At 40.2% G+C, this 23,923-nt stretch overlaps 1 pseudogene; it reads left to right on the top strand.

Moving 5' to 3' along the window:
* Positions 1 to 12,836: 12,836 nt before the first annotated feature.
* Positions 12,837 to 13,017, top strand: LOC123460053 (annotated as a pseudogene).
* The last annotated feature ends 10,906 nt before the right edge of the window (positions 13,018 to 23,923 follow it).

Here is a 23,923-nt window from a genome sequence, read left to right as displayed (position 1 = left end):
AGCATCTAATTGTTTGTGTCTGGTTTTTCTTCTACATTGCATTAATGAAAATCATCCATGTGGTTGCATGTCACTCATTTCTATTGCTATCCAGTTTTCCATTAGGTGAATATGTTTACTTTTATTTACCCTGTGCTGATGATTGAGTTGTTTCAGACTTTGACTACTAGGAAAGGTGCAGCTAAAACCACTCTTGCACATCTTTTGTTGAACATGCTCATGACATTCCTGCTGGACGTGCACCTAAAGAAATGTTTTACAGATAAGAGGGTGCATGTAGATGTGGTGTTAATACCAGGATTTCCATGGTAACAGCCAATTTCCATCCCTATTAACTGTGTGTGAGGATTCCAGTTGCTCTATTTCCATACCAGTCTTTCTCAGTTTTGCACATTGAGTGGATGTGTAGTGGCATCTCGTTGTGTTTTTTTTTAAGATTTTTAAAAATTTGTTTATTTATTAGAGACAGAGAGAGTGAGAAAGAGTGATAATGGGCATGCCAGGGCCTCCAGCCATTGCAAATAATCTCTAGATGCATACACCACCATGTGCATCTGGCTTATGTGGGGCCTGGAGAATTGAATCAGGGTCCTTAGGCTTCTCGGGCATGCACCTTAACTGCTAAGCCATCTCTCTAGCCCTCATTATGGTATTAATTAGGATTTACTTGGTTACTAATGAGGCTATCTGGTTTTCATATTTAATGCCATTCAGATATCCTTTGGATGAAACACCTATTCAAATCTCTTGACTATTAAATTGGATTGTCTTCTTTTGTACTCAGGTCCCTTTTCAGTTATATATGATGTAAACACCTTCTTCAGGTCTGCAGCACCCACTCTGACATTATTAAAGTCCTTTGATAAATAGAATTCTTCATTTTAGTATAGTCTATCCAATTAATCATTTCCTTACTATTCAGTGCATTTATGTTTCAATTACAAAATATCTTTCCTTTTCCCAAGGTCATGGATATATTTTCATAGCTAAACCTTCCAAATTGTCATTTAAAAAATCCCCAAACAGGGGCTGGAGAAATAGCTCAGTGACTAAGGCACTTGCCTGCAAAGCCTAATGACCAGAATTCAATTCCCCAGAGCCCACAGAAAGCCAGATATACAGTGGTGCATGCATCTGGTGTTCCTTTGCAACAGCTGGAGGCCCTGGAGAGCCCATTCTCTCTGTCTCTCTCTCTCTGCTGCAACTAAATAAATAAAAAACATTTTTTAAAAACCCCACAACCTTTTCATATGTGTATTTAAATTCTGTTTGTGTGCATGTGTGTGTGTATGTGTGTATATGTGTGTGCATGTGTGTATGTGTGTGTATTTGTGTGTGTGTGTGTTGTTAGGAAAAGGTGAAGTTCAATTTTTTTCCCATATGGCTATCCAATTGATCTAGTTACTACAATTATTAAGAAGACAATTGTGGGGCTGGATAGATGGCTTAGTAGTTAAGGAACTTACTGACAAAGCCAAAGGACCCAGGTTTGATTCCCTAGGACCTACATAAGCCAGATGCACAAGGTGGCACAAGAATCTGGAGTTTGTTTGCATTGGCTAGAGGCCCTGTTGCTCCCATTCACTCTCTCTCTCTCTCTCTCTCTCTCTCTCTCTCTCTCTCTCTCTCGTGTGTGTCTCATTCTCTCTCTAACAAACACACATGTACACATAAAATGTATGTAGATGACAATTGTGATTTGGATATAGTTCAGTGCTAGAACTCTTGCTTATGCTTCCATGCATAAGCTCTGGGTTCACTTCCTAATACTGTTTTACAAAGAGTTCTTCCACCATTTCTTTGAAGTGCCACCACCTTCATAAATGAAGTCTGTACACCTGCAGGAAGCTAGTTCCTGACTCCATTTTCTACTGCTGTTCATTACTCCAAGTCAACACTACCCAATGTAACGTTTCCTAGTGAGGCAAGTTCTTGCCCTTAGTTACTGTTTTCAAGACATTGCTACAGTTACTGGGTCTTTCTGTTTCCATTAAACTTCAAAATCAGGCTGTTTATTACAATTACAGACACACACAAACATGTCTACACTTGGCAAGAATTCCTGTTTTTGAATACAAGAATATATCAAAAAGATCATTCCCCCTGACCAAGTAGGCTTTATCCCAGAGATACAGGGATGGTTCAACTTACACAAATTGATAAATGTAATACATTATATAAATGGGTTGAAGGACAAAAGTCACATGATCATCTCATTAGACGCAGAGAAAGCATTTGACAAAAATCCAACATCCCTTCATGATAAAAGTCCTACAGAGACTGGGAATAGAAGGAACATATCTCAATATAATAAAAGCTATTTATGACAAGCCTACAGCCAACATATTACTAAATGGGGAAAAACTGGAAGCTTTTCCACTAAAATCAGGAACAAGACAAGGGTGTCCACTGTCCCCACTTTTATTTAATATAGTTTTGGAAGTCTTAGCCATAGCAGTAAGGCAAGAGACACACATAAAAGGGATATAAATTGGAAAGGAAGAGATCAAGTTATCATTATTTGCAGATGACATGATTCTATACATAAAGGACCCTAAAGACACTACTAGCAAACTGTTAGAGCTGATCAAAACCTACAGCCATGTAGCATGATACAAAATAAATACACAGAAATCAGTAGCCTTCATATATGCTAACAACAAACACACAGAAGATGAAATCAGAGAATCACTCCTATTCACAATTGCAGCAAAAAAAAAAAAAAAGTACCTTGGAATAAACCTAACCAAGGAAGTAAAGAATCTCTGCAATGAGAACTTTAAAACACTCAAGCAAGAAATTGCAGAAGGGCTGGAGAGATGGCTTAGTGGTTAAGCGCTTGCCTGTGAAGCCTAAGGACCCTGGTTCAAGGCTCAGTTCCCCAGGTCCCACGTTAGCCAGATGCACAATGGGACGCACGCATCTGGAGTTCGTTAGCAGCGGCTGGAAGCCTTGGCGCGCCTATTCTCTCTCTCTCCCTCTATCTGTCTTTCTCTCTGTGTCTGTCGCTCTCAAACAAACAAATAAATAAATAAATAAAAAAGAAATTGCAGAAGACACTAGAAAGTGGAGAAACACCCCTTGTTCCTGGATTGGAAGAATCAATATTGTGAAAATGGCAATCTTACCCAAAGCAATCTACACATTTAATGCAATCCCTTTCAAAATTCCAAAGGCATTCTTCATGGAAGTAGAAAAAACAATCCAAAAATTCATTTGGAATCACAAAAAACCTCGAATATCTAATATAATACTGAGCAACAAAAATAAGGCTGGTGGTATCACCATACCTGATTTTAACCTATACTACAGAGCCATAGTAACAAAAACAGCATGGTACTGGCACAAAAACAGACATGTAGATCAGTGGAACAGAATAGAGGACCCAGATGTAAGTCCAGGTAGCTATAGCCACCTGATATTCAATAAAAATGCCAAAAATGCTCATTGGAGAAAATATAGTCTCTTCAGCAAATGGTGTTGGGAAAACTGGATATATATCTGCAGAAGGATGAAAATAGATTCTTCTCTCTCGCCATGCACAAGAATTAAGTCCAAATGGATTAGAGACCTTAACATCAGACCTGAAACTCTGAAACTGCTAGAGGAAAAAGTAGGGGAAACCCTTCAACATATTGGTCTTGGCAAAGACTTTCTGAATACAACCCCAATTGCTCAGGCAATAAAACCACAGATTAATCACTGGGACCTCAGGAAATTACAAAGATTTTGCACTGCAAAGGACACAGTGAGAAAAGCAAAAAGACACCCTACAGAATGGGAAAAAATCTTCACCAGCTACATATCTGATAGAGGATTAATATCTAGGATATACAAAGAACCCAAAAAGTTTAATAAGAAATCAAAGAAGCCAATCAAAAAATGGGCTATAGAGCTAAATAGAGCATTCTCAAAGGAAGAAATACAAATGGCATATAAGCATCTAAAAAATGTTCTACGTCATTAGTCATCAGGGAAATGCAGATTAAAACTACATTGAGGTTCCATCTCACTCCTGTCAGATTGGCTACCATCATGAAAACAAATGATCATAAATGTTGGCGGGGATGTGGAAAAAGAGGAACCCTTCTACACTGCTGGTGGGAATGCAATCTGGTCCAGCCATTGTGGAAAACAGTGTGGAGGTTCCTAAAACAGCTGAAGATTGATCTACCATATGACCCAGCTATAGCACTCCTAGGCATATATCCGAAGGAATCATCTCATTTCCTTAGAAGTTCGTGCTCAACCATGTTTATTGGTGCTCAATTTATAATATCTGGGAAATGGAACCAGCCTAGATGTCTCTCAACTAATGAGTGGATAATGAAGATGTGGCACCTTTATACAATGGAGTTCTATTCAGCAGTAAAGAAAAATGAAGATATGAAATTTGCAGAAAAATGGATGGATCTTGAAAGGATTATACTAAGTGAAGTAACCCAGGCCCAGAAAGCCAAGTGCCACATGTTCTCCCTCATATGTGGATCCTAGTTACATATGATTGGGCTCTGCATGAGAAGGAAAATATTTATTAGTAGAGGCCAGTAAGTTAAAAAGGAGATATAAAGGGAAGAGAAAGGAAGGGAGGAGGGTACTTAATAGGTTCCTATTGTATATATGTAAGTAGAATGATTGAGATGGGGAGGGGATATGATGGAGAACGGAATTTCAAAGGGGAAAGTGAGGGCGGGAGGGAGGTTGTTACCATGGGATTTTTTTTATAATCATGGAAAATGTTAATAAAAATTTAAAAAATGTAAGCAAGATAAGGAAAATTAAACATAGCCACCTTATGTTACCAATATCAGGGCTGATAACGGGATTATTAAAGTAGCAAAGTAATAAATAGTAAGCTTGTCCATAAAAAAAAAAATGATTCCTGGTTTTGTTTTTTGAGAGAAATTTTTTTATATGTAGTAACACCAGGGAGCAGAATAGATGTTGTCTTCTTGGTGCCCCAAAGTGGGCCAAATAGCATGCTTACTGGCCAGAAAGGGGGCATGGTAAGTTGTCTATCCCAATCATGGCAGCTCTTCATGTGAAACTGAAGACTGTTTACACCTCCAGAGGAAGTGCTCCCCCTCTGGCCTGGGTGAAAAATGACCAAAGGATCATCCACAGTCCCCTGAGCTTGTCCAAACTCTTTGAGCAGTTGTGGCCGCTCAAAATGTGACTTCCTCATAATAGCTATGGATTGTTCAGAGACAGTCGTGCTGGCATGAGGGTAGTCTGGCTGGATACCTGCCTGACAATCTAGGCTATCAGGGCACCAATGAGAAGACTAACAGCTGTCAGGGAGTCAAAGTGCCCCCAAATCTTAACTATATTTAAAGGCAAAATAATCATTAAAGAGATGCCTACAATAAAGACTTATCATTAAGAGTGATGAACACTACTGTAATAATGCCTAACTCCTGCCCCAGTGCTCCAGGGAGAGATGGTCCCTTTTTTAAAAATATTTATTTTATTTTATTTTTGAGAGAGAAAGAGAGAGAGAGAGGCAGAGAGAGAGGGGAGGGAGGTGGGGGGAATGGGCACACCTGGGCCTTTCAGCCACTGTGAACAAACTCCACATGTGTGTGTCCCCCTGTGCGACACTGCATGCTTGTGTCACTTGGGCTATTATGTAAGTCAAGTGTAGGTACTGTCAGCCACTGTGAGGGCTTGAATGCCACAGCCACCTTGTGACTGGAAGACAGTAATGTAAACACTCTTCTCCCCACCGCCTTTGCCACAGTGGCCCCTGAGCCTTGGAGGATGTGTTAGAGATGTCCAGTGTGGAGCACTCCACTGTCACTTCTCAGAACTTTGGTGAGTTTTGAGTCTCCCCAGTGCTCACTGTCATTGAAAAGCAATTCTTTCCTAATAAAAATGAGAGTAGTAGTAATATATGGGCACAACCATAAGCATTTAGAGGGCAGTTTGGTGGGCACAATATATCCATTTATCCAGACAGCAGTAGTAGTTTCCCACTTCCATGGCTTATGGCCTCCCCAGCCATACACTTAAAAAAAAAATTACTTGTTGGTTGTTGTTTTAATAAGATGGCTGTAGTCTTAGGGCCCTGCCCCCACCTCAATTCCGGGTTATTGGTATTCATTTTGGGAACCAGGAGGCCTCAGTCAGTCTCTGCAGGGGTAGGGGAGACATGGTGCCTCAAGCTATTCCCACCTGAAGCGCTTACAATCTTTTAGTTTCATCTTCTGCAATGTTCCCTGAGCCTTGGTGGGCGAGATGGGGATCTGATTTCGTGTGGCTCTTTCTGTAGGCTCCGGACATTGTTTTGGTGAGGGTCGAGCGCCCACAGTGTCTCTCGTGCTATTTCCCCGGGACTGGACTTAGGCTAGCCATGCGGGCGGTAGTCCCGTCACCACTTTCTCTCTAATGACTTCTGGGCCTGGTCAGGGGAGGTGGAGGGGACACATCTCATGGTAGACAGGCGGCTCTCTCTTCTTGATGTAGCCTGGTTCTCCCCAGTACTCTCCTCCATCTGTAAGATAGAACAGATTCGCCAGTCAAAAGTGAGAGGGGGGGGGGCCTGGAGAGATGGCTTAGCGGTTAAGCGCTTGCCTGTGAAGCCTAAGGACCCCGGTTCGAGGCTCGGTTCCCCAGGTCCCACGTTAGCCAGATGCACAAGGGGGCGCACGCGTCTGGAGTTCGTTTGCAGAGGCTGGAAGCCCTGGCGCGCCCATTCTCTCTCTCTCCCTCTATCTGTCTTTCTCTGTGTCTGTCGCTCTCAAATAAATAAATTAAAAAATTTTAAAAAAAAATTTAAAAAAAAAGTGAGAGCGGTTTGAACAAAAGGGATAGGCCTAGACATTAGAGATATTGATGTGTAGATCCACTCTTCGTAATTAAAGAGCACTGGAGGTTATCTTTGTAGCCTATTGGTTTCCTGTCCTAGGGAATCTGGCTTGATTCCCAGAGACAGATATGAGTTCTCCTCCACTGAACAGGTCTCATGTCCAATCCATGAACAGTTGGTTACCCGCGTGGGCTCTGTGCCACTGCCGCACAAGTGAATTCTTCTTGCTCCGCTAGTTGATTTTGTAACTGGCAGGATCTCCTCCTTAACCAATCGGTTCACTGTTATTCTTCAGCTGGGCTCATAGCACTTTCCATCCAGCACTATGGGGGAGGGAACTGGATTCTCTCTCAGTTCCAACATGGTCACTTAGCAATAAGGACTTACTTTTTAGCTCTTGCAGGTAACCAACTGTTTTGGCAATGGCCTATATTATTTTGGGGATCTTGTGTTTCCTTGACCAACAGATCACTGTGGTAGGTAACCCAATTCTGGCCCTGGGTATTACCAGCCAGAGCCCATGGTTTTAGGGTTATGCTTTCTCCACCTTTTAAGGGGCTCTTCTGTTCAGGTCCCCCTCCCCCTTATTGAGGGTAATGACTTGTAGAATGGTATCCAGGTAGAAGGTTTCTGTGGAATTGATTCGTGTTGACATTAGTTTTGTGTATTCTCCCTTCCTTTGCACACCCCTCCACCACCCAGACCTTTCCATACCTTTCTATCTTCCTTCCTTCATCTTTTCTTTCTTTCCTTCTTCTTTCTTTCTTATTGCTGACCATTGACTTGTTGTCAAGTAGCCCTTCCTACTTTTCCTTCCTAATTTCCCCTTTTCCTATTTTCATTCTAGTACCATGTCCCTACTGTTGATATTTATTATGGCTTACAATGAACTGACACCGGACCAGGTTAGGAACTGCGTATGAGAGAGGTCATGTGGTGTTTGTCTTTCTGAACCTGTGTGACCCCACTTAGCATGATTTTTTTCAAGTCCCTTCATTTTCTTGTAAATATAATTATTTCATTTTTCTTACTGCTGAGTGGAAGTCCGTTATCCATTCACCTGTTGATGGACATCAGGGATGATTCCAGTTCCTGGCTAATGTGAGCATAGCAGTGATAAAAATGGGTGAGCAAGTGTCTCTGTGGTATACAGTAGAATCTTTAGAGTATGTGTCCTATACCTGGGTCTATGGTAGTTCTGTTTTCAGCATTTTGAGGAGTCTCCACACTGATTTTCATAGTGGTTATACAAGTTTGTACTCTCACCAGCAGTAGATGAGGGTTCCTCTTTCCCTACATGCCCAACCAGCATGTGCTCTCATTTGATATTTTTAAAAATAGTTTTAAAATTTATTTGTCTGTTTAAGAGAGAGAGGAGCCCGGTGTGGCAGCACATGCCTTTAATCCCAGTGTTTGGGAGGCAGAGGTAGGAGGATCATGGTGAGTTCAAGGCCACTCTGAGACTACATAATGAATTTCAGGTCAGCCTGGGCTAGAAAGAAACCCTACCTTGAAAAACAAAAAACAAAAAAAAAAAGATAGAGAGGAAAGAGGCATATATAAATGGAGAAAGGGGGGGAGAGAGAGGGAGAGAATGGGTGTGCCAGGGCCTCTAGCCACTGTAAATGAACTCCAGACCTTTATGTGGGTCTTGAGGAATTGAACTCAGGTCCTTAGACTTTGAGGCATTCACCTTAACCACTGAGCCATCTCTCCAGCCCTCATTTGATTTTTTTGATGGTTGCCATCCCGACTGGAGTGAGATGGAATCTCATAGTCATTTTAATTTGCATTTCTCTGATGAGTAGAGATGTTGAATATCTTTTCAGGGGTTTAATGGCTATTTGTATTTCTTTCTTTGAGAACGCTCTGTTCAATTCCCTGCTCCATTTTTTTGAGTGGGGTCCTTTTTTTATTGTTTAGTTTTTTGAGCTCTTTGTACATTCTAGATAGTAAACCTTTGTCAGAGGTATAGCCAGTGAAGATTTCCTCCCATTCAGTAGGTTGTCTATTGACTCTTTTGATGGTTTGCTTTTTATTTTCATGAGGTTCTAGTTATTGACTGTTTACCCAGTTAATTCCCTGTACTACTGGAATCTTGTTCAGAAAGTCTTTCCCTATGCCTGTATCTTGGAGCGGTCTCCCTACCTACATACATGATTTACATGTATGTCCTTGACCCATTTTGGAGTTAATTTTTTTTCCTGAGATAGGTACTTGCTCTGGCCCAGGCTGACTGGAATTCACTATGTAGTCTCAGCATGGCCTCAGACTCACAGTAATCCTCTTACCTCTGCCTCCCTAGTGCTGGGATTAAAGATGAGTGCCACCATACCCAGTTTGGAGTTGATTTTATTTATTTAGTTAATTTGAGAGAGAGGTAAAGAGAGAGAGAAAGAGAGGGGAAGAGAGAGGGAGAGAGGAAGAAGGACAGAGAATGGGTGCAGCACTGTGAACGAACTCCAGACATGTGCACATGTGTGACACGGCACTGTGTACATCACTGTGTGTCTAGCTTATGCGGGACCTGGAGATCTGAACATGGGTTCTTAGGTTTGGAGATGAGCACCCTAACCGCTAAGCCGCCTCTCTAGCCCTTGGAGTTGATTTTTGTGTAAGGTGAGAGGAGAAGTTCTAAATTCATTCTTCTACATTGGGTATCCAGTTTCTCCAGCAGCATTTGTAGAAGATGGTAATCTCAGGGTGAGCATTTTGGGCCCCTTTGTCAAAGATCAGGTATCTGTAGTTACTTGAACTCATACTTGGATCTTCAGTTCTAGTCCATTGATCTATGCGCCTGTTTTTATGCCAGTATCATGCTGTTTTTATTACTATGGCCTTATAATATAACTTGGATTCAGGTATGGCGATACCACCAGAGGTGTATTACTTTTGCTGAGTGCATTTTTGGCCATCTGAGGCCTTTTGTGCTTCCACATGAGTTTGTTTGTTTTTTTTTTTAACAATATTTTATTTATTGTTTGAGAGAGAAAGAGGGAAAGACAGGGGTGGGGGAGAGAATGAGAGCACGGACACGCTAGGGCCTCCAGCCATTGTAAACGTACTCCAGATGCATGCGTCACTTCGTGCCTGTGGCTTATGTGGATACTGAGGAATTGAACCTGGGTCCTTAGGCTTTGTAGGCAAATACTTTAACAAATAAGCCATTTCTCCAGCCCCTACATGAATTTTAAGACTGTTTTTTCTAACTCTGTGCAGGATGTTTCTGAGATTTTGATTGAAATTGCATTGAGTCTGTATATTACTTTTGGTAGGATGGCCATTATAACAATATTGATTCTTACAATCCATGAGCATAGACGGTCATTCCATCTTCTTCTGTTGTCCTCCAGTTCTCCAATGTTTTTATTTTATTTTATTTTTGTTGTTGTTGTTTTGTTTTTCGAGGTAGGGTCTTACTCCAGCCCAGACTGACCTGGAATTCACTATGTAATCTCAGGGTGGCCTCAAACTCATGGCAATCCACCTGCCTCTGCCTCCCAAGTGCTGGGATTAAAGGTGTGCGCCACCACATCCAGATTTATGTTTTCATTGTATAGATCTTTTACTTTGTTGGCTAAAGAGATTCCCAGGTATTTTATATTTTTGTGTTTGTATGACTATTGTAAATGGGACAGCTTCTCTGACTTCTTTTTCCATATTGTTGTCATTGACACACACACACACACACACACACACACACACACACACACACATAGGCTAGTGATTTTTAAATTTAAAAAAAAATTATGATAGAGCAAGAAAGAGAGAGAGAGAGAGTGAGAGTGAGCAAGCGAGTGAGCGAGAGAGAGAGAGAGAGAATGGTGTGCCATTGCTCTAGCCACTGCAAATGAACTCCAGATGCATGTGCCACCTTGTGCACCTGGCTTATGTGGGTACTGGGGAATAGAACCTGGGTCCTTAGGCTTAGCAGGCAAGTGCCTTAACCACTAAGCTGTCTTTCCAGCCCAAGGTTAGTGATTTTGTGTGCCACTTTGCTGAAATCGTTTGCCACGTCTAGGAGTGTTTTGGTGGAGGTTTTTGGATCTCTTAAGTATAGTCATATCATCTGCAAATAGGGCTAGTTTGCCCTCTTCTTTCCAATTTTTAGTCCCTTTATTTCTTTCTCTTGTGTTATTGCTTGAGCTGAGACTTCAAATACTGTATTGAAAAGCAATAGTGAAAGTGGGCACCCTCCCTAGTTTCAGACCTTAATGGGAATGTTTCAAGTTTTTCCCTATTTCATATGATATAGGCTTTAGGTTTGTTTTATATTGCCTTTGTTATGTTGAGATATGGTCCCGTTATCCCTATATTCTCTCCTGTTTTAATCATTAAGACATGTTGGATTTTGTTGAAGGCCTTTTCTTCATCTACTGAGATGATCATGTGGTTCCTGACTTTGAGTCTGTTTATGTGTTGTATTATGTTTAACAATTTCCTTATGTTGAACCAACCCTGTATTGCTGGGATAAAGCCTACTTGATCAAGGTGGATGGTGCTGTTTTTAAATTTATTTTTATTTTTTATTGACAACTTCTGTAATTACAGACAATAAACCATGGTAATTATCTCCCCCCACCACTTTCCCCTTTGCAAGTCCACTCGCCATCATATCCCTTCCTCCTCTCAATCAGTCTTTCTTTTATTTTGATGTTATCTTTTCCTCCTACTTTGATGGTCTTGTGCAGGTAGTGTCAGGCACTGCGAGGTCATGGATACCCAGGCCATTTTGTGTCTGGAAGAACACACTGTAAGGAGTCCTACACTGCTTTTGGCTCTTACATTCTTTCTGCCACCTCTTCCACAATGAAACCTGAGCCTTGAAAGGTGTCATAGAAATGTTTCAGTGCTGAGTACTCCTCTCTCACTTCTTCTCAGCACTATGGTGCCTTCTGAATCATCCCAAGGTCACTGCCATCTGAAAAGAGAGTCTTCTCTAACCAAAAGTGAGAATAGCATTAACATATAGGTATGAACATTAAGAGAAGTGCTTGCCAGGAAGTTTAGTGAGCATAGTACATACATTTAGCCAGGCACTAGCAGACGTTACACCCTTAGGGCTCATGACTTCCCCATCGTAGGTTTTCATTATCAGGCATGTATTCCTTATCATGGAGTGGGCCTCCAGTCCAATTAGAGAGTGGTTGATTTCCCCCATAATAGTCATGCCACTATTGCACCCATTGGCTCATTTGGCCTGGCTGACCAAATTTAAGGCTTGTATTATCCACTGTTGTTTACCTCCACTGGTGGTTTCTCTCTCTCCCATGGAGCTGTATGCAGCGTAGCTTTTTCTAGCTTTCTGTCAGCTGCTCTACACAGAGGAGGTTTTCAGCTCAGCTCCAGCAGGATTTCTCAGTGACCTTGCAGCCCAAGTATATGTAATTTTCAGAAATAGGGTCTTACCATCTATTTCTGGTGGGAAACAAAGAGCCTCAGCAATGGCCTGTAATATTTTGGTAGTGGTGGTGGTGGTGGTGGGTAGACAGGAACCTCTCTGGCCAACAACTCACTGGAAGGTATTCCATTCCTGGCACTGAAAATTTTCTAGTAACTGTCTATGGCTTCTGGTCGTTCCATTGTCCAAAAAAGAGGGTTTCCATATGACTTATTCATACCCTCTTAGATCTTGGCTAACACTCCCCCCACCTTTCCTTTACTCAAACTCTTCCCCTGACCACACTTAGACCTTTCTACTCCCAGCAATCTGTTCTGCTTACATATATATAATAGCATTCTATTAAGTCATTCTATTAAGTCCTGCCTCTTCTCCCTCCCTTTTTATTCCTTTTATATCCCCTTCCTAGCTTACTGGTCTCTGCTACTGACATTTATTCCAACTCACATACAAGTCCAAACATATGAGGGAGAACATATGACGTTTGGCTTTCTGGGCTTGGGTTACCTCACGATACTTTTGCTGTGTCCTTGAATTGGGTTTTCAAGCATTTTACTGAGATGATCAGTGACCTTTGGTGGTCTGTTGTGCTGGTCCAATGCAGCCTGAGCCTTTGGTCTTTCCAACATGTTTTAAAGCCTTATTAAGAATGTGTGGGTCCCTCTGAAGCCCTACTATACCCAGGTTTATCAAGAAATTGGGTAGGAATAGGGTTGATGTCTGTGATCATTTATAAATCAGGAGTGCTGATAAGAGAAGTCAAGCTTTGAAAGGGTCCCATCCTTCAGCTGCCCACAGTCATTACTAACTGAGTCCACTGGAGACGAAGCATCAGTCAGCCTGTAGATTTAAGCAAGATGTGTTAGAAGGGAATGCAGAGCTTTGCTGTGCACTTGTCTGAGTTCCATTTACTATGTGAATAAATGTATCTGTGAGGTGCACCAAAAAAAAAAAAAAAAAGAATTTTATTGAGAATTTTTGCATCTTAATTCTTCAGGGATATTAGTTTGTAGTTCTCTTTCCTTGTTGTGTTTCTGTCTGGTTTTGGTATTAGTGTAATGCTGGCTTCATAGAAGGAATCAGGAAGCATTCCCTTCTTTTTAATTGTGTAGAATAACAAGAAAAATTGGCTTTAGTTCTTCAATGAAGGTTTGGTAGAATTCAGCATTGAAACCATCTGGGCCTGGACTTTGTTTTCTTTGTTGGGAGGCTTTTAATTACAGCTCCAATCTCATTTGATGTTATGTCTCTATTTAAGTTATCTCTTCTGGGTTTACTTTTGGTAGTGGTATGAGTTAACGACTTCATCCATTTCTCCCAGTTTTTTTCCCATTTTGTGGAGTATAGATCTTGAAATATGTCCTGGTGATGATTCTCCCAATTTTACTTGGGTCTGTTGTAACATCTCCCTTTTCATTTCTGATCTTGTTGATTTTAGCCTTCTCTTTTCCTTTTGATCAAATTGGCTAGGAGTTTATCAATCTTGTTTATTTTTTTTCAAGAGACCATTCCTTTGATTCATCAGTTCTTTTTTTTCTATTTTCAATTCATTGATTTCTGCTCTGATCTTAATTATTTCCTTGGGATGTTCTTGTTTTTCCAGTGACTTTAGCTGGATGGTTAAGTTGTTTATTTACAATTATTCTGCTTTTATTATGAAGGCGTTTAGTTCTAAAAACTTCCCTGTTGAGACTGCCTTAATTGTGTCTTATAAGCTTTGGTTTGTTGTGTTTTCCTTATTGCTAATTTCCAGAAATTTATAATTTCCTTTTTGATTTTTTTGACTACTCATGCATTATTTAATAATGAATTGCTCAGCCTCCAGGAATCAGTAAATTTTCTGCTGTTTTATTGCATTGTGGTCTGATATAATGCATGAAATTATGCTAATTTTCCTGAATTGTTGAGATGTATTTTATTCCCCAGTATATCTTTTATTTTGGAGAAGGGTCCGTGAGCTGCTGAGAAGAATGTGTGTTCTGTAGAATTAGGGTGGATAAGTCCAATTGATTTATGGTATTGTTTAACTCCCGTATTTCACAGGTACTTTTCTGCTTATATGATCTGTCTATTGATTACAGTGGAGTATTAAAGTCTCCCACTTTAATTATTTTGGGGGTTATTTCTGCATTATTGTCTAACATAATCTGCTTTATAAAATTTCATGCTTCTGTGTTTGGTTCATATAGGTTTATGAACCTTGGTGTATTTTCCTTTGATGAACATGAAATAGCTTTCTTTCTCTTTCGATTACCTTTGAATTGCAGACTATTTTGTCTGATATCAGCATAATCACTTCTGCTTGTTTCTCATTTACCTTGGCTTAGAATATCTTTTTCTATTCTTTCACCCTGAAAGAGTGTCTATATTTATTGGTAAGGTAGGTTTCCTGTAGACAGCAAATGAATGGGTCTATTTTTCTGATCCAGCTTTTAAGCCTGTGTCTTTTTATAGTTTATTGATGTTTAGTTATAACTGTGAGGTGTGAGTTAATTCCTGTCAAGTTGGAGGCTTTGTGGAGTTTGGTGTTTTCTTGGACTTTATGTTTTTATGTCTGTTCTACTCATGGTTGTTATTTTCCCTTCCTGTAGATTCTTGGATATGATTTTTTTTGGTGTCTTCAGTTTGGTTTAGTCTATGCAATAGTCTTTAAAGGATTGGCTTAGTTCTCATATAATTGTATAACTTGCTTTTATCATGGAAAGCTTTTCTTTTGCCTTCAGTCATGAGGAATAATTTTTCTGGGTATAGTATCTTGGGTTAACAGCCATGTTCTTTTAGGATCTGAAATGCTACATTCCAATCTCTTCTGGCTTTTAGAGAATCCATTGAAAAATCACACATAATTCTGATGAATTTATCTTTGTACATAACAAGCTGTTTTCCTCTTGCAGATTTTAGAACCTTTTTTTGTTTTCAGTGTTGACAGTTTTAACTATAATGTGATGTGGGAAATTTCTTCTCTGGTTCTGTCTGTTTGGTGTTCCTGGTACCTCTTGTACTTGTTCCTGGTACTCTCTTGTGAGATAGGGAAATTTTATTCAATAATCTTGTTGATGGTGTTTTCTGTGCCTTTGGTCTATACTTCTTACCCTTTTTATATGCCAATGATCTGAGTATTTGATCTTTTTAAGGTATTCCACATTTCCTTCGTATTCTGTGCACACGTCTTTTTTTTAATTTTTAAATTTTTATTAACATTTTCCATGATTATAAAAAAATACCCCATGGTAATTCCCTCTCTCCCCCCTGACACTTTCCCCTTTGAAATTCCATTCTCCATCATATTACCTCCCCATCTCAATCATTGTACTTACATATATACAATATCAACCTATTAAGTACCCTCCTCCCTTCCTTTCTCTTCCCTTTATGTCTCCTTTTTAACTTACTGGCCTCTGCTACTAAGTATTTTTCTTCTCACACAGAAGCCCAATCATCTATAGCTAGGATCCATATATGAGAGAGAACATGTGGCGCTTGGCTTTCTAGGCCTGGGTTACCTCACTTAGTATAATGCTTTCCAGGTCCATCCATTTATCTGCAAATTTCATAACCTCATTTTTCTTTACTGCTGACTAGAACTCCATTGTATAAATGTGCCACATCTTCGTTATCCATTCATCAGTTGAGGGACATCTAGGCTGGTTCCATTTCCCAGCTATTATAAATTGAGCAGCAATAAACATGGTTGAGCATGTACTTCTAAGGAAATGAGATGAGTCCTTTGGATATACACCTAGGAGTGCTAAACTGGGTCATATGGTAGATCAATCTTTAGATGTTTTAGGAACCTCCACACTGTTTTCCACAATGGCTGGACCAGATTGCATTCCCACCAGCAGTGTAGAAGGGTTCCTCTTTTTCCACATCCCCGCCAACATTTATGATCATTTGTTTTCATGATGGTGGCCAATCTGACAGGAGTGAGATGGAATCTCAATGTAGTTTTAATCTGTGTTTCCCTGATGACTAGTGACGTAGAACATTTTTTTAGATGCTTATATGCCATTCGTATTTCTTCCTTTGAGAATGCTCTCTTTAGCTCCATAGCCCCTTTTTTGATTGGCTTATTTGATTCCTTATTATTTAACTTTTTGAGTTCTTTGTATATCCTAGATATTAATCCTCTATCAGATATATAGCAGGCGAAGACTTTTTCCCATTCTGTAGGTTGCCTCTTTGCTTTTCTCACTGTGTCCTTTGCAGTGCAAAATCTTTGTAATTTCCTGAGGTCCCAGTGATTAATCTGTGGTTTTATTGCCTGAGCAATTGGGGTTGTATTCAGAAAGTCTTTGCCAAGACCAATATGTTGAAGGTTTTCTTCTACTTTTTCCTCTAGCAGTTTCAGAGTTTCAGGTCTGATGTTAAGGTCTCTAATCCATTTGGACTTAATTCTTGTGCATGGAGAGAGAGAAGAATCTATTTTCTTCCTTCTGCAGATATATATCCAGTTTTCCCAACACCATTTGCTGAAGAGGCTGTCTTTTCTCCAATGAGCATTTTTGGCATTTTTATTGAATATCAGGTGGCTATAGCTACCTGGGCTTACATCTGGGTCCTCTATTCTGTTCCACTGATCTACATGTCTGTTTTTGTGCCAGTACCATGCTGTTTTTGTTACTATGGCTCTGTAGTATAGGTTAAAATCAGGTATGGTGATACCAACAGCCTTATTTTTGTTGCTCAGTATTATTTTAGATATTCGAGGTTTTTTGTGATTCCAAATGAATTTTTGGATTGTTTTTTTCTATTTCCATGAAGAATGCCTTTGGAATTTTGATAGGGATTGCATTAAATGTGTAGATTGCTTTAGGTAAGATTGCCATTTTCACATTATTGATTCTTCCAATCCAGGAACAAGGGATGTTTTTTCACTTTCTAGTGTCTTCTGCAATTTCTCGCTTGAGTGTTTTAAAGTTCTCATTGTAGAGATTCTTTACTTCCTTAGTTAGGTTTATTCCAAGGTACTTTATTTTTTTTTTGATGCAATTGTGAATGGGAGTGATTCTCTGATTTCATCCTCTGTGTGTTTGTTGTTAGCATATATGAAGCCTACTGATTTCTGTGTATTTATTTTGTATCCTGCTACATGGCTGTAGGTTTTGATCAGCTCTAACAGTTTGCTAGTAGAGTCTTTAGGGTCCTTTACATATAGAATCATGTCATCTGCAAATTATGATAACTTGATCTCTTCCTATCCAATTTGTATCCCTTTTATGTGTGTCTCTTGCCTTATTGCTATGGCTAAGACTTCCAAAACTATATTAAATAAAAGTGGGGACAGTGGACACCCTTGTCTTGTTCCTGATTTTAGTGGAAAAGCTTCCAGTTTTTCCCCATTTAGTAATATGTTGGCTGTAGGCTTGTCATAAATAGCTTTTATTATATTGAGATATGTTCCTTCTATTCCCAGTCTCTGTAGGACTTTTATCATGAAGGGATGTTGGATTTTGTCAAATGCTTTCTCTGCATCTAATGAGATGATCATGTGATTTTTGTCCTTCAACCCATTTATATAATGTATTACATTTATAGATTTGCGTATGTTGAACTATCCCTGCATCTCTGGGATAAAGCCTACTTGGTCAGGGTGAATGATCTTTTTGATATACTCTTGTATTCTGTTTGCCAATATTTTGTTGAGAATTTTTGGATCTATGTTCATGAGGGTGATTGGTCTGTAATTTTCTTTTTTTGTTCTATCTTTGCCTGGTTTTAGTATCAGGGTGATTCTGGCCTCATAGAAGGAATTTGGTAGAATTCCCTCTTTTTCTGTTTCCTGCAAAAGCTTAAGAAGCAATGGTGTTAGCTCTTCCTTAAAGGTCTGGTAAAATTCAGCAGTGAATCCATCTGAGCCTTGGCTTTTTTTAGTTGGGAGATTATTGATAACTGTTTGGATCTCCATATTTGTTATAGGTCTATTTAAGTGATTAATCTCATTTTGATTAATTAGGTAGGTCATATAAATCAAGGAAACCATCCATTTCTTTCAGATTTTCATACTTTGTGGAGTATATACTTTTATAGTATGTCCCTATGATTTTTTGAATTTCTCTGGAATCTGTTGTGATGTTACCTTGTTCATCTCTGATTTTATTAATTTGTGTCTCTTCTCTCTTTTTTTTGGTCAGATTTGCTAAGGGTTTATCAATCTTGTTTATCCTTTCAAAGAACCAACTCTTTGTTTCATTAATTATTTAGATTGTTTTTTTTTTGTTTCTATTTCATTAATTTCTGCCCTAATCTTTATTATTTCTTCCTGCCTACTGATTTTTGGTTTGCCTTGTTCTTCTTTTTCCAAGGGTTTAAGGTGAAGCATTAGGTAATTTACTTGTGACCTTTCTAATTTCTTAATATAGGCACTTAAGGCTATAAATTTACCTCTTAGAACTGCCTTCATTGTGTCCCAGAGATTTTGATATGTTGTGTTCTCATTATCATTTAACTCTATAAATTTTTTGATTTCCTTCTTGATATCTTCATTGACCCATTCATCATTTAGTAGTGTATTGTTTAGTTTCCATGATTTTGTGTTTGCTCTATAACCTTTCTTGCTACTGATTTGTAGTTTAATTCCATTGTGGTCAGATAGAATGCAAGGAATTATTTCAATTTTCCTGAATATGTTAAGATTTGCTTTGTGTCCTAATATATGGTCTATTTTAGAGAATGTTCCATGTGCTGCTGAAAAGAATGTATATTCTGCAGCCTTTGGATGAAATGTTCTGTATATATCTGTTAGGTCCATTCCTTCTATGACCTCATTTAGTCCAGATGCCTCTCTGCTTATTTTTCCTGGGATGACCTGTCAATTGATGAGAGTGGGGTGTTAAAGTCACCCACCACCACTGTGTTTGGTGTTATCTGTGACCTTAGTTCTAATAGTGTTTGTTTGACAAATTTGGGAGCCCCCATGTTAGGTGCATATATGTTTAGGATTGTAATGTCCTCCTGTTGGAGTGTGCCCTTAATCAATATAAAGTGACCTTCCTTATCTTCCTTGACTAATGTTGGACTGAAGTCTACCTTGTCAGATATTAGGATAGCAACACCTGTTTTGTTTTCTAGGCCCATTTGCTTGAAACACTATCTTCCAACCTTTCACCCTAAGATAATGTCTATCCTTTTTAGAAAGGTGAATTTCTTGGAGACAACAAATTGTAGTATCCTGCTTTTTAACCCAGTCTGCAAACCTATGTCTTTTCATTGGGGCATTGAGGCCATTGATATTAAGAGATATTATTGAAAGGTGTGTATTTATGTTTGTCATTTTGTGTGTGTGTGTGTGTGTGTGTGGTTCTGGTTCTACCTGTGCTCTCTTGTGTTAACTATTATTTGAGTATTGCTTGTTTTTTGTAGGTTCCTTATATGTGTGCTTTTCCTTTTCTTCAGCATGGAGGATTCTATCAAATATTTTCTGTAGTGCTGGTTTTGTCTTCAAATATTCCTTTAACCTGCTTTTGTCATGGAATGTCTTTATTTCTCCATCTATTTGAATGGATAGCTTTGCAGGATAAAGTAACCTTGGTTGACAGTTGTTATCTTTCAGAATTTGGAATATATCACTCCAAGCCCTTCTGGCTTTTAAAGTTTGTGTTGAATAATCTGCTGTAACCCTGATGGGCTTGCCTTTGTAGGTAACTTGATTTTTCTTTCTAACTGCTTTCAATATTTTTTCTTTGGTGTGTGTGTTTGGAAGTTTGATTATAATATGGCGAGGAGAGGTTCTTTCCAGGTTTTGTCTGGCTGGGGTTCTAAAGGCTTCCTGTATCTGCATTGGCACCTCTTTCCCAATTTGGGGGAAATTTTCTTCTATGATTTTGTTGAAGACGCCTACTATGCCCTTGGAGTGAAATTCTTCTCCTACTATGCCCTGAATTCTTATATTTGATCTTTTCATAGTGTCCCGAATATCTTGAAATTCCCACTCATACTTTTCTATAAGTTTGTCTTTCTCTTTGTTGGACTGTTTTAGATCAGCCACCTTGTCTTCTAGCTTAGATATTCTGTCCTCTTCCTCATCCATCCTACTGGTGTGATTTTCGACAGAGTTTTTTATTTCATTAACTGTGTTCTTCATTGCTAGTAATTCTGACTGGTTTTTCTTTATTATTTCTATTTCCTTATTTATGTCTTGTATTGCCTTCTTTATTTCATTAAATTGGTGTCCTGTGTCTTCCTTGATTCCTTTGATTTCCTCTTTGATTCTTTTGAATTGTTCTTTGACTTCTTTGATCATATTTATAATCATTCTTTTGAACTCTTTCTCAGGCATTTCCTCTAACTCTTTCTCACTGGAAGACATTTCTGATGCATTAATACTTTTAGGTGGATTTATATTATCTTGCTTTTTAGTGTTTCTTGTGTTATAATGTATATATTTTTGCATCTTGGATTAAGTTAAAGCTTGGATTTTCTAACTTGCTGGTATTCTTAGCTGTATCAATTGATTTGATGTTATATATTTTCAGGGTAGGAGCTTAAGGTGTTAGGTGTGGCTCTTAAGACTCTCAGAGTATCTACAAAGTGTTCATAGGGGTTGAGTTTCCCTGCTATGGGAGTATTCCAGCAGGCTGAGTGGAATAAAATACAGGTAGATTCTAAAATTTAACTAAACACTGTACACATTCAATCAAAAACAGCCCCAAGTATGTATGCAAGGGTAGTTATTATAATGACCAGATCCTCTGTCAACAAACAGGTTAAGATTTCTGGTCTGTTGAGGGATCCAAGTCAGCTGTGACCAAGTGAGACCCTTCCCTGATGCAATCCCAATTACCTTGGATGATTTTGGTCTCAGTCAAGTTGCTGCCTGGGTTATCAGGCTGCTGTTCTGATTTCTGGAGCTGGGCACTGGCTTTTCCTGCGGGGCAAACTGAGCCTGGCAAGTGTGGCCCTGCAGATCAGCACCCCTGCTGCTGGAACTGCCGCTGCTAAAGCTGCCACTGCTGGGTCTATAGCTGATGCTGCTGAAGCTGCTGGGCCCACTGCTGCTGCTGCCTCTGATGCTGCTGTGTCCACTGCCGCTGCTGCCACTGAAGCTGCTGCTGTGGGTTCTGCCGCTGCTGCCGCTCCTGGGTCTGCTGCTGCTGGGTCTGCCGCTGCTGCGCTACTGGATCTGTTACTGCGAGGGCCGCTGTTACCGGTGCCAGAGCCGCTGATGTTGCTGCCGAACTCTGCTCCTACTTGGGTCCCGCTGTCGGCCCAAGTTGGTGTGGCTGCTCTGTTTGCTGGACCTGGTCTCAGGCAGTGGGGGAGGGGAGGGAGCCACAGCTGCTCTGGTTCTCTCACTGCTCCATGTGTTCTTCTACCTCGTGGTCTGCTCCTCCGCTGCTCAGCGCCGCTCTACCTTCACATTTCCTGAGTTGCGGAGAGCGCTGTGTGAGGGGAAATTCCCCACACCTGGCTTTTCCTGCGGCTGGAGCTGAGCCTGGCGGCTTTCTGTTGCGCTGCCGGTGCTGCAGTTGGCAGAGCTGCCGAGGCCACTTTTGCCGGCCTGTGCGGGCTCTGGATGATCTGGATCTCTTCTACTTCTCTGCTGCCGCTTCAATTTCCTATACACCTCACTTTTTAGTAAAAGTGTGTATTTTGCTGGGTTTTTTTGGTCTCCCCCCCCCCCCCAGGCTGCTTTGGTGTGGTACCTATGCCACCATCTTAACCGAAAGTCTTTTTTTTTTTTTTAAATTTATCATTGTTTTTGGAGTACTGAACTGTTTCCTCTGTCTTCAAGTCCTCAAGTTCTGAGATTCTATCCACTATATGATCTACTCTGTTGGTGAGGCTTTCTTGGGAGCTTTGTAACAATTATTTCATTGCTGTTGTATATATATTTTTTCAGCATCTCCATCTCTTTGTAGAATTCCAATTTCATTTCTTTCTTTTTTTAAAAAAATTTTTTTATTTATTTAATTGAGAGCAACAGCACAGAGAGAAAGACAGATAGAGGGAGAGAGAGAGAATGGGCGTGCCAGGGCTTCCAGCCTCTGCAAATGAACTCCAGACGTGTGCGCCCCCTGTGCATCTGGCTAACGTGGGACCTGGGGAACCGAGCCTCTAACTGGGGTCCTTAGGCTTCACAGGCAAGCACTTAACCGCTAAGCCATCTCTCTAGCCCCCAATTTCATTTTTTGATTAGACTTGCAGTTGTTTGTTGGAGCTCATTCCTGCTTTTGATTGCATATTCACTGAGTTTATTACACTGCCCATAGAGACCATTTTTTTGTTGGTTCTCCTCCATTTCCTTTACCCTTCTATCCAGTTCTTTTGTTTTTTGTTTTCAAGTTAGGGTCTCACTCTAGCTCAGGCTGACCTGGAATTCGCTATGTAGTCAGGGTGGCCTTGAATTCATGGCACTCCTTCTACCTCTGCCTCCCAAGTGCTGGGATTAAAGGCATGCATCACCATGCCCTGCTCCAGTTCTTTTTGATTGTCATCAATCTTTTTGAGACATGTATTGAGTTCTTTTTCTGAGTTGTTTCCATTTCCTTCAGCCATGCTTTGAGTTCAGTCTTGAATTTTTTAATTTATTATTTACTTATTTGAGAGCAAGAGAGAGAGAGAGAGAGAATGGACACACCAGGGCCTCCAGCCACTGCAAATGAACTCCAGATCTGGCTAACATGGGTCCTGGGGAATTGAGCCTCAAACTGGGGTCCTTAGGCTTCATAGGCAAGTGCTTAACTGCTAAGCCATCTCCCCAGCCCCAGTCTTGAGGTTTTTTGTTGTTGATTTTCTTCATTTAGCCATGCTTTAAAAATCTTTTGTGAATTGTTTATTTCATATGTCAGCAAATACTTCCATCCTTTTGTTCATGGCCTTATTACGTTTGTTAAATATACTTGTCATAGTTTCATTTTGGTGTTCTATGGCTGGAGTTTCTTTTAGGTTTGCAATGGAGGGCTCCATTATGGGGCTAAGTGTATTACATTCTTTGTTTTGTGTTGGAGTGCTCAGTAGCTGTCTTGTTTGGCTGGGACTATATGATTAGTATCTCTTATGAAAATGTATGGTTTCTTTGTTTAGTTTTGATCAAGATAAGAGTGGGAAAGTGGTATATTCACAGGTTCTGGTTGGGTGCTCCTAAGCCTGAGCTGGGTCTTTCTTGCATATTCACTATCCTGGGAATTCTAGGTGGGACTCAGTGACCAGAGAGGGTACTGTTGTTGTTTCTCTGGTACTCCCTTCCTGGTCCTTGGTGGTGGGCTTAGCTGTGGCAACTGGTGACAGGAAGGGCAAGGGGATAGGAGGGATCCTACTTGGAATGTTGAATCTCAGTGACATTGGTTATAGGGCCTGCCTGGGTCACATATTTGGGATTGAGATGCTTACAGGCAGGCCCCTGCTTGTGAGCATGCTCCAACACATCTTGTGTAGGAATCTGGTGGTTCCCTACATGCCCCACACATGTATGTGTGCTGCTGGTGAACAGGGGCGCCAGGCCCTATTGGTTCCACATGTTCACACTTCCAGAGAATTGGAGAGCTGGTGCCTACTCACCCTAAACAAATGCTGGGCCCTATCTACCCCCACAGAAGCTGCAGAGAAACTGGAGAGCCAAGGCCTTGCCATAGGCTTTTGATTAGGTTTTTAGCACCAGGCATTCATTCCCTTTCTTTCTTTCTTTCTTTCTTTCTTTCTTTCTTTCTTTCTTTCTTTCTTTCTTTCTTTCTTTCTTTCTTTCTTTTTGGTTTTTCAAGGCAGGGTCTCACTCT

This window comes from Jaculus jaculus, chromosome 1 (assembly GCF_020740685.1).
Source record: "Jaculus jaculus isolate mJacJac1 chromosome 1, mJacJac1.mat.Y.cur, whole genome shotgun sequence".
Classification (NCBI taxonomy): domain Eukaryota; kingdom Metazoa; phylum Chordata; class Mammalia; order Rodentia; family Dipodidae; genus Jaculus; species Jaculus jaculus.
Note: the sequence above shows the minus strand (reverse complement) of the source record. Positions and strands in the feature narration are given on the sequence as shown.